The sequence below is a fragment of the Ascaphus truei genome, chromosome 11 (genome assembly GCF_040206685.1).
Source record: "Ascaphus truei isolate aAscTru1 chromosome 11, aAscTru1.hap1, whole genome shotgun sequence".
NCBI lineage: Eukaryota > Metazoa > Chordata > Amphibia > Anura > Ascaphidae > Ascaphus > Ascaphus truei.
In genome coordinates this window covers 54170521-54182271 of record NC_134493.1, presented here as the reverse complement: position 1 = coordinate 54182271, position 11751 = coordinate 54170521, and the positions used below count along the sequence as shown (strand labels likewise).

At 49.4% G+C, this 11751-nt stretch overlaps 1 protein-coding gene across 4 annotated transcripts in view; it reads left to right on the top strand.

Annotated features, from left to right (window-relative positions):
• The first annotated feature begins 213 nt into the window (after positions 1-213).
• LOC142463517 (serine/threonine-protein kinase SBK1-like) overlaps positions 214-11751 on the top strand; it is a 51629-nt gene continuing 40091 nt past the window's right edge. For 2 of the 4 annotated variants that reach the window (XM_075566373.1, XM_075566372.1), the window contains exon 1: positions 214-622. The gene's annotated coding sequence lies outside the window, so the exon portion shown is untranslated. Of the gene's footprint in view, positions 623-3831; positions 3939-11751 lie in introns of those variants that run through there. The other 2 variants (XM_075566374.1, XM_075566375.1) reach the window with 2 other exon arrangements.

Here is an 11751-nt window from a genome sequence, read left to right as displayed (position 1 = left end):
GAGGGTTAAAGGAGAGAGAGAGAAGGAGAGAGAGAGAGAGAGAGACAGGGAGAGACAGAGAGAGAGCAACAGGACAGGAAGAGAAGGAGAGGGGAGAGAGGGTTAAAGGAGAGAGAGGGAGAGGGGGGAGATAGAGGGGGGAGAGAGGGGGGAGAGAGGGGGGAGAGAGAGAGGAGAGAGGGGGGATAGAGAGGAGAGGGGGAGAGAGAGAGAGAGAGGGGGGAGAGAGAGGGGGCAGAGAGGGAGGGAGAGAGGCTGGGCTTCCCCATTGCAGGCTGTGCTGGGCACTGAGTCTTATCTCCCAGCACAGGGACAATGAGCTGGCTCCTGTATGCAGACACACAGTGACTGGGGACACAGACACAGAGGGACGGGCAGCTGAGGCGCAAGGCTCCCCAGGAGCCCGAGGACAGGTCAGGACAGGGGAAGGCCCAGCCCATGGAGGGGGGAGGAGGGCAGCGCTGGCCCGGAGCTGTCTGATGTACAGGGGGAAGATGGGGTTCGTTTAAGGCCCCCCCATACCTTTCTAAGCACCGAACGAGCCTGACACCTGCACGGTCGGATACGGGATGAGAGAGGCGCAGGCGGCGGCTTTCTAGGATCCCATTACCACGGAGACCAGGTAAGGCAGGTGTGAGGGCAGCTGGGGACCTGCAGAGCATCGCGCCATTAACCCCATTCCCCGCTAGGGACCTGCAGAGCATCGCGCCATTAACCCCATTCCCCGCCAGGGACCTGCAGAGCATCGCACCTTTAACTCCGTTCCCTGCCATGGAACTGCAGAGCATCGCGCCATTAACCCCATTCCCTGCCAGAGACCTGCAAAGCATTGCACCATTAACCCCATTCACTGCCAGGGACCTGCATAGCATCGCACGATTACCCCATTCCCCGTCAGGGACCTGCAGAGCATCGCACCATTAACCCCATTCCCTGCCAGGGACCTGCATAGCATCGCACCATTAACCCCATTCCCCGTCAGGGAACTGCAGAGCATTGCGCCATTAACCCCATTCTCTGTCAGGGGCCTGCAGAGCATCGCGCCATTAACCCCATTCCCCGCCAGGGACCTGCATAGCATCGCACCATTAACCCCATTCCCCATCAGGGACCTGCAGAGCATCGCACCATTAACCCCATTCCCTGCCAGGGACCTGCAGAGCATCGCGCCATTAACCCCATTCCCTTCCAGGGACCTGCACAGCATCGAACCATTAACCCCTTCCCTGCCATGGACCTGTAAGAGCAACACACCATTAACCCCTTCCCTGCTAGGTACCTGCAGAACATTGCACCACTTCACCTGTTCCCTGCTAGAGACCTGCAGAGCTTCGCTCCATTAACTCCTTCCCTGCCAGAGACCTGCAGAACATTGCACCATTGACCTGTTTCCTGCTAGAGACCTGCAGAGCATCACTCCATTAACGCCTTCCCAGGCAGAGACCTGCAGAACATCGCACCCCTTCACCTGTTCCCTGCCAGAGACCTGCAGAACATTGCACCATTAACCCCTTTCCTGCTAAGGACTACAGAGCATTGCTCCATGACCCATTTCACTACTAATCTTAAATAAATATATATATATATCCTGCAGATCATCTCTCCTTTAACCAGGTTCCGCCTCCCCCCCTACAAACAGCCTTGCAAAATAGACCTGCAGTGTCAGTGTATTAACCCTTTCACCTGCAGAGCCTGCAGATCATCGCACCTCCCTCTCCCCACAGAGTATCACATTACTGCCTCGGGCCTGGCTTTCTGTGTCCTGGAAATTGTGTGCGTGTGTATTTGTGTGTTTAACAGCTTCCTTGCTGGCGGTGTATATTTCTGTTCACTATATATAGGGTCTGGGTGCTAGCCTGCAGAGCGTTACTCCTTGGAGCGCTCGCCTCTCACGCCTACAGAGCGTTTCTGTGCCCCCCCCCCTAAAGGGCAGCTTTGTGTGTGTGAGAGAGATATACAGTGGTTCCCTGTGTGTATATGAAAGAAAGACACCTACAGGGCAGCCCTGTGCGGGAATAAACCTACTCTGCAGCAGTGTGCATTGTGTGTGCGAGTGTGTGTGTGTGTGAGTGTGCATTGTGTGTGAGAGAGGCTTGCAGGCCGCTTAGCGTGAGTGTGTGTGTGAGTGTGCATTGTGTGTGAGAGAGGCTTGCAGGCCGCTTAGCGTGAGTGTGTGTGTGTGAGAGGCTTGCAGGGCCGCTTAGCGTGAGTGTGTGTGTTTGCATATATAAGTGTGTATACTGTACATGTGTGTGTTTGTGTGTTTGTGTGTATATAAATGTATATATTTACATGTACAGCATATATGTGTGTGTTTGTATGTATATATATTTTATGCTTCTCTTTTTCTCTTTCTTTCTCTCGCTCTGTGTGCGTGTGTATACATGTATATGTTTTACCTATATAAGTGTGTATATACGTACATATCTGTATTATATATGTGTGTGTTTGTATATACAAGTATATATTTCTATGTACAGTATATATATACTGTGTGCTCATTTGCATGTAATTTCCCAGAATCCCTTGCTGCAGTGGAAGCACTGTATGCTAGGTGATAATGATCAAAAGCAGGGCTGCAGACCTGTCTAAGGCATGAATGTGCTCACAAGCGATGTTTTTATTTGATATATATATATATATATATATATATATATATATATATATATATATATATATATATATATATATATATATATATACACTGTATATATATGTATGTGTCTGTGTATAAACATATATAGATATATAGATATAATGTGTGTGCACACAGGCAGACCTACCTGTCTGTTGTGTGCATGAATATGAAGGCACACACTCCTGCTGTGTACATGTAGGTATACTGCACAAGTAGTCTGTATGTATTGATACAGTATACAGATATACTATGTTGTATATGTGTATCTGACCGTGAGCACCCTATGTACATACACGACTTCACTGTGTGTGTGTGTTTACATGACAACACTCACATTGCAATACACCTTGTATATGGTGTGTGTATTGTGTATACAGAGACATACTGTACAAACAATGCAGGTGTGTGTGTGTGTGTGTGTGTGCTACAATGTGTTGGAGATGTGCAACATTGTGTGCGCGATTTGGGAGTGGAGACATGTAACTCAGTGTGGTGTGTGACTGTTACAGTATATATGTGTGTTGTGTAGCTGTTGTGTACACCTGTCGCCCGCTCATTTGTGACGTAAAATAACCGTTTTGTATTGCGCTGTCGTGGAGTTGCCTTATGACATCAGTCTTCCCCAAACCAATGACCACATCAGACCCCCACCCCGTCCCATCCAGCAGCAAATGGGTTAACCCACCTCGGAGGAGATCTACATCACAGGACACACGGCCGCGGCGATTCCCATGCTGCCCTCATCAGGGGCGCGTTACCAATTCAACAGGGCCTGAAATGCAATATAACACGAATAGAAATGATATATAAAAAATCAGGGCACGCACAAAACAAAAAATAAAGGTAAAGGGAGCGTGCCTACTGTCCAATGAGATACAGAAAAAGGAAAACAGGACAGGCACTCCTATTTTATATATATATATACACATATATATATATATACACATATATATATACACACATTTATATATATACACATATTTATATATATATATATATATATATATATATATATATATATATATATATATATTAATTACGCTGGCAGTTGGTTGCATGTTTTCTGAGACCTGGCACGGGATATCTTTAATAATCTCTCTCCTTGAGCTGCTGAGATGTTCTTCAGATGTAATATAATCCGGGGAGGGTTATTCAGCTGTCACCGGGAGCGCCCCCTGGGAGGGCGGCGGGGCTGCGCGGCGTGTCTGTCTGAGCAGGTGTGTGTTTGTGTGAGCTCCAGGGTTTGTCTGCAGCTGGGTGTGTTGAGGTGTGGCTCGGTGTGAGAATACACAAAGGCTGTGTAAGTATCTCTATCTTTGTGTGTGTATTGTATGTGTAGGCGTAAATGTGTATTTGTGTATGCATTGATCTGCATGTGTATGTATATAGCTGCACTGTATCCTTGCGGCGTGTACAGACAGAGCGCTGTATTCTTGCGGCGTGTACAGACAGTGCTGTATTCTTGCGGCGTGTACAGACAGTGCTGTATTTTTGCGGCGTGTACAGACAGAACGCTGTATTCTTGCGGCGTGTACAGACAGCGCTGTATTCTTGCGGCGTGCACAGACAGCGCTGTATTCATGCCGTGTGTACAGACAGAGCACTGTATTCATGCCGTGTGTACAGACAGAGCGCTGTATTCATGCCGTGTGTACAGACAGAGCGCTGTATTCTTGCGGCGTGTACAGACAGAGCGCTGTATTCATGCCGTGTGTACAGACAGAGCGCTGTATTCTTGCGGCGTGTACAGACATAGCGCTGTATTCTTGCGGCGTGTACAGACAGAGCGCTGTATTCATGCCGTGTGTACAGACAGAGCGCTGTATTCTTGCGGCGTGCACAGACAGAGCGCTGTATTCATGCCGTGTGTACAGACATAGCGCTGTATTCATGCCGTGTGTACAGACAGAGCGCTGTATTCATGCCGTGTGTACAGACAGAGCGCTGTATTCATGCCGTGTGTACAGATATAGCGCTGTATTCATGCCGTGTGTACAGACAGAGCGCTGTATTCTTGCGGCGTGTACAGACATAGCGCTGTATTCATGCCGTGTGTACAGACAGAGCGCTGTATTCATGCCGTATGTACAGACAGAGCGCTGTATTCTTGCGGCGTGTACAGACAGCGCTGTATTCTTGCGGCGTGTACAGACAGAGCGCTGTATTCTTGCGGCGTGCACAGACAGCGCTGTATTCATGCCGTGTGTACAGACAGAGCGCTGTATTCTTGCGGCGTGTACAGACAGAGCGCTGTATTCATGCCGTGTGTACAGACAGAGCGCTGTATTCTTGCGGCGTGTACAGACATAGCGCTGTATTCATACCGTGTGTACAGACAGAGCGCTGTATTCATGCCGTGTGTACAGACATAGCACTGTATTCATGCCGTGTGTACAGACATAGCGCTATTTTCATGCCGTGTGTACAGACAGAGCGCTGTATTCATGCCGTGTGTACAGACAGAGCGCTGTGTTCATGCCGTGTGTACAGACATAGCGCTGTATTCATGCCGTGTGTACAGACAGAGCGCTGTATTCATGCCGTGTGTACAGACAGAGCACTGTATTCATGCCGTGTGTACAGACAGAACGCTGTATTCTTGCCGTGTGTACAGACATAGCGCTGTATTCTTGCCGTGTGCACAGACAGAGCGCTGTATTCATGCCGTGTGTACAGACAGAATGCTGCATTCTTGCCGTATGCACAGACAGAGAGCTGTATTCATGCCGTGTGTACAGACAGAACGCTGTATTCTTGCCGTGTGTACAGACATAGCGATGTATTCTTGCCGTGTGCACAGACAGAGCGCTGTATTTATGCCGTTTGTACAGACAGAGCGCTGTATTCATGCCGTGTGTACAGACATAGGGTTGTATTCATACCGTGTGTACAGACATAGCGCTGTATTCATGCCGTGTGTACAGACATAGCGCCGTATTCATGCCGTGTGTACAGACATAGCGCCGTATTGTTGCCGTGTGTACAGACATAGCGCCGTATTCTTGCCGTGTGTACAGACATAGCGCTGTATTCATGCCGTGTGTACAGACATAGCGCTGTATTTATGCCGTGTGTACAGACATAGCGCTGTATTCATGCCGTGTGTACAGACAGAACGCTGTATTCTTGCCGTGTGTACAGACATAGCGCTGTATTCATGCCGTGTGTACAGACAGAGCGCTGTATTCATGCCGTGTGTACAGACAGAGCTCTGTATTCATGCCGTGTGTACAGACATAGCGCTGTATTCATGCCGTGTGTACAGACAGAACGCTGTATTCATACCGTGTGTACAGACATAGCGCTGTATTAATGCCGTGTGTACAGACAGAGCGCTGTATTCATACCGTGTGTACAGACATAGGGCTGTATTCATACCGTGTGTACACACATAGAGCTGTATTCATGCCGTGTGTACAGACAGAGCGCTGTATTCATGCCGTGTGTACAGACAGAGCGCTGTATTCTTGCCGTGTGTACAGACAGAACGCTGTATTCCTGCCGTGTGTACAGACAGAACGCTGTATTCATGCCGTGTGTACAGACAGAGCGCTGTATTCATGCCGTGTGTACAGACATAGCGCTGTGTTCATGCCGTGTGTACAGACATAGCGCTGTATTCATGCCGTGTGCACAGACAGAGCGCTGTATTCATGCCGTGTGCACAGACAGAGCGCTGTATTCATACCGTGTGTACAGACAGAGCGCTGTATTCATGCCGTGTGTACAGACAGAGCGCTGTATTCATGCCGTGTGTACAGACAGAGCACTGTATTCATGCCGTGTGTACAGACAGAACGCTGTATTCTTGCCGTGTGTACAGACATAGCGCTGTATTCTTGCCGTGTGCACAGACAGAGCGCTGTATTCATGCCGTGTGTACAGACAGAATGCTGTATTCTTGCCGTGTGTACAGACATAGCGCTGTATTCTTGCCGTGTGCACAGACAGAGAGCTGTATTCATGCCGTGTGTACAGACATAGCGCTGTATTCTTGCCGTGTGCACAGACAGAGCGCTGTATTCATGCCGTGTGCACAGACAGAGCGCTGTATTCATGCCGTGTGTACAGACATAGCGCTGTATTCTTGCCGTGTGCACAGACAGAGCGCTGTATTCATGCCGTGTGTACAGACAGAGCGCTGTATTCTTGCCGTGTGTACAGACATAGCGCTGTATTCTTGCCGTCTGCACAGACAGAGCGCTGTATTCATGCCGTGTGTACAGACATAGCGCTGTATTCATGCCGTGTGTACAGACATAGCGCTGTATTCTTGCCGTGTGTACAGACATAGCGCTGTATTCTTGCCGTCTGCACAGACAGAGCGCTGTATTCATGCCGTGTGTACAGACATAGCGCTGTATTCATGCCGTGTGTACAGACATAGCGCTGTATTCTTGCCGTGTGCACAGACAGAGCGCTGTATTCATGCCGTTTGTACAGACAGAGCGCTGTATTCATGCCGTGTGCACAGACAGAGCGCCGTATTGTTGCCGTGTGTACAGACATAGCGCCGTATTGTTGCCGTGTGTACAGACATAGCGCCGTATTCTTGCCGTGTGTACAGACATAGCGCCATATTCTTGCCGTGTGCACAGACATAGCGCTGTATTCATGCCGTGTGTACAGACAGAGCGCTGTATTCATGCCGTGTGTACAGACATAGGGTTGTATTCATACCGTGTGTACAGACATAGCGCTGTATTCATGCCGTGTGTACAGACATAGCGATGTATTCTTGCCGTGTGTACAGACATAGCGCTGTATTCATGCCGTGTGCACAGACAGAGCGCTGTATTCATGCCGTGTGTACAGACATAGCGCTGTATTCTTGCCGTGTGTACAGACATAGCGCTGTATTCATGCCGTGTGTACAGACAGAACGCTGTATTCTTGCCGTGTGTACAGACAGAGCGCTGTATTCATGCCATGTGTACAGACAGAGCGCTGTATTCATGCCATGTGTACAGACAGAGAGCAGTATTCATGATGTGTGTACAGACAGAGCGCTGTATTAATGCCGTGTGTACAGACATATCGCTGTGTTCATGCCATGTGTACAGACAGAGCGCTGTATTCATGCCATGTGTACAGACATAGCGCTGTATTCATGCCATGTGTACAGACAGAGCGCTGTATTCTTGCCGTGTGTACAGACAGAGCGCTGTATTCATGCCGTGTGTACAGACAGAGCGCTGTATTCATACCATGTGCACAGACAGAGCGCTGTATTCATGCCATGTGCACAGACAGAGCGCTGTATTCATGCCGTGTGTACAGACAGAGCGCTGTATTCTTGCCGTGTGTACAGACATAGCGCTGTATTCATGCCGTGTGTACAGACAGAGCGCTGTATTCATGCCGTGTGTACAGACAGAGCGCTGTATTCATGCCGTGTGTACAGACATAGCACTGTATTCATGCCGTGTGTACAGACATAGCGCTGTTTTCATGCCGTGTGTACAGACAGAGCACTGTATTCATGCCGTGTGTACAGACAGAGCGCTGTGTTCATGCCGTGTGTACAGACAGAGCGCTGTGTTCATGCCGTGTGTACAGACATAGCGCTGTGTTCATGCCGTGTGCACAGACATAGCGCTGTATTCATGCCGTGTGTACAGACACAGCGCTGTATTCATGCCGTGTGCACAGACATAGCGCTGTATTCATGCCGTGTGTACAGACATAGAGCTGTATTCATGCCGTGTGTACAGACATAGCGCTGTATTCATGCCGTGTGCACAGACATAGCGCTGTATTCATGCCGTGTGCACAGACATAGCGCTGTATTCATGCCGTGTGTACAGACAGAGCGCTGTATTCATGCCGTGTGCACAGACAGAGCGCTGTATTCATGCCGTGTGCACAGACATAGCGCTGTATTCATGCCGTGTGTACAGACAGAGCGCTGTATTCATGCCGTGTGCACAGACATAGCGCTGTATTCATGCCGTGTGTACAGACATAGCGCTGTATTCATGCCGTGTGCACAGACATAGCGCTGTATTCATGCCGTGTGCACAGACATAGCGCTGTATTCATGCCGTGTGCACAGACATAGCGCTGTATTCATGCCGTGTGTACAGACAGAGCGCTGTATTCATGCCGTGTGCACAGACAGAGCGCTGTATTCATGCCGTGTGCACAGACATAGCGCTGTATTCATGCCGTGTGCACAGACATAGAGCTGTGTTCATGCCGTGTGTACAGACATAGCGCTGTATTCATGCCGTGTGCACAGACATAGAGCTGTGTTCATGCCGTGTGTACAGACATAGCGCTGTATTCATGCCGTGTGCACAGACATAGCGCTGTATTCATGCCGTGTGCACAGACATAGCACTGTATTCATGCCGTGTGTACAGACATAGCGCTGTTTTCATGCCGTGTGTACAGACAGAGCGCTGTGTTCATGCCGTGTGTACAGACAGAGCGCTGTGTTCATGCCGTGTGTACAGACAGAGCGCTGTGTTCATGCCGTGTGTACAGACAGAGCGCTGTGTTCATGCCGTGTGTACAGACAGAGCGCAGTATTCATGCCGTGTGTACAGACAGAGCGCTGTGTTCATGCCGTGTGCACAGACATAGCGCTGTATTCATACCGTGTGTACAGACAGAGCGCTGTATTCATGCCGTGTGCACAGACATAGAGCTGTATTCTTGCCGTGTGCACAGACAGAGCGCTGTATTCATGCCGTTTGTACAGACAGAGCGCTGTATTCATGCCGTGTGCACAGACATAGAGCTGTATTCATACCGTGTGCACAGACAGAGCGCTGTATTCATGCCGTTTGTACAGACAGAGCGCTGTATTCATACCGTGTGTACAGACATAGCGCCGTATTCATGCCGTTTGTACAGACAGAGCGCTGTATTCATACCGTGTGTACAGACATAGCGCTGTATTCATGCCGTGTGTACAGACATAGCGCTGTATTCATGCCGTGTGTACAGACAGAGCGCTGTATTCATACCGTGTGTACAGACATAGCGCCGTATTCATGCCGTGTGTACAGACATAGCGCCGTATTCATGTCGTGTGTACAGACATAGGGCTGTATTCATGCCGTGTGTACAGACAGAGCGCTGTATTCTTGCTGTGTGTACAGACAGAGCGCTGTATTCTTGCGGCGTGTACAGACAGAGCGCTGTATTCATGCCGTGTGTACAGACAGAGCGCTGTATTCTTGCGGCGTGTACAGACAGAGCTCTGTATTCATGCCGTGTGTACAGACAGAGCGCTGTATTCATGCCGTGTGTACAGACAGAGCGCTGTATTCTTGCGGCGTGTACAGACATAGCGCTGTATTCATACCGTGTGTACAGACAGAGCGCTGTATTCATGCCGTGTGTACAGACATAGCACTGTATTCATGCCGTGTGTACAGACATAGCGCTGTTTTCATGCCGTGTGTACAGACAGAGCGCTGTATTCATGCCGTGTGTACAGACAGAGCGCTGTGTTCATGCCGTGTGTACAGACAGAGCGCTGTGTTCATGCCGTGTGTACAGACATAGTGCTGTATTCATGCCGTGTGCACAGACAGAGCGCTGTATTCATACCGTGTGTACAGACATAGCGCTGTATTCATGCCGTGTGTACAGACATAACGCTGTATTCTTGCCGTGTGTACAGACATAGCGCTGTATTCTTGCCGTGTGCACAGACAGAGCGCTGTATTCATGCCGTGTGTACAGACATAGGGTTGTATTCATACCGTGTGTACAGACATAGCGCTGTATTCATGCCGTGTGTACAGACATAGCGCCGTATTCATGCCGTGTGTACAGACATAGCGCCGTATTGTTGCCGTGTGTACAGACATAGCGCCGTATTCTTGCCGTGTGTACAGACATAGCGCTGTATTCATGCCGTGTGTACAGACATAGCGCTGTATTCATGCCGTGTGTACAGACAGAACGCTGTATTCTTGCCGTGTGCACAGACATAGCGCTGTATTCATGCCGTGTGTACAGACAGAGCGCTGTATTCATGCCGTGTATACAGACAGAGCGCTGTATTCATGCCGTGTGTACAGACATAGCGCTGTATTCATGCCGTGTGTACAGACATAGCGCTGTATTCATGCCGTGTGTACAGACATAGCGCTGTATTCATGCCGTGTGTACAGACATAGCGCTGTATTCATACCGTGTGTACAGACATAGCGCTGTATTAATGCCGTGTGTACAGACAGAGCGCTGTATTCATACCGTGTGTACAGACATAGGGCTGTATTCATACCGTGTGTACACAAATAGAGCTGTATTCATGCCGTGTGTACAGACAGAGCGCTGTATTCATGCCGTGTGTACAGACATAGCGCTGTATTCTTGCCGTGTGTACAGACAGAACGCTGTATTCCTGCCGTGTGTACAGACAGAACGCTGTATTCATGCCGTGTGTACAGACAGAGCGCTGTATTCATGCCGTGTGTACAGACAGAGCGCTGTATTCATGCCGTGTGTACAGACATAGGGCTGTATTCATGCCGTGTGTACAGACAGAGCGCTGTATTCTTGCCGTGTGTACAGACATAGCGCTGTATTCTTGCCGTGTGTACAGACATAGCGCTGTATCTTGCCGTGTGTACAGACAGAGCGCAGTATTCATGCCGTGTGTACAGACAGAGAGCTGTATTCTTGCCGTGTGTACAGACATAGCGCTTTATTCTTGCCGTGTGTACAGACATAGCTCTGTATTCATGCCGTGTGTACAGACAGAGCGCTGTATTCATACCGTGTGTACAGACAGCGCTGTATTCATGCCGTGTACAGACATAGCGTTGTATTCATGCCGTGTGTACAGACATAGCGCTGTATTCATACCGTGTGTACAGACAGAGCGCTGTATTTATACCGTGTGTACAGACAGAGCGCTGTATTCATACCGTGTGTACAGACAGAGCGCTGTATTCATGCCGTGTGTACAGACAGAGCGCTGTATTCATGCCGTGTGTACAGACAGAGCGCTGTATTCATGCCGTGTGTACAGACAGAGCGCTGTATTCATGCCGTGTGTAAAGACAGAGCGCTGTATTCATGCCGTGTGCACAGACATAGCGCTGTATTCTTGCCGTGTGCACAGACAGAGCGCTGTATTCATGCCGTGT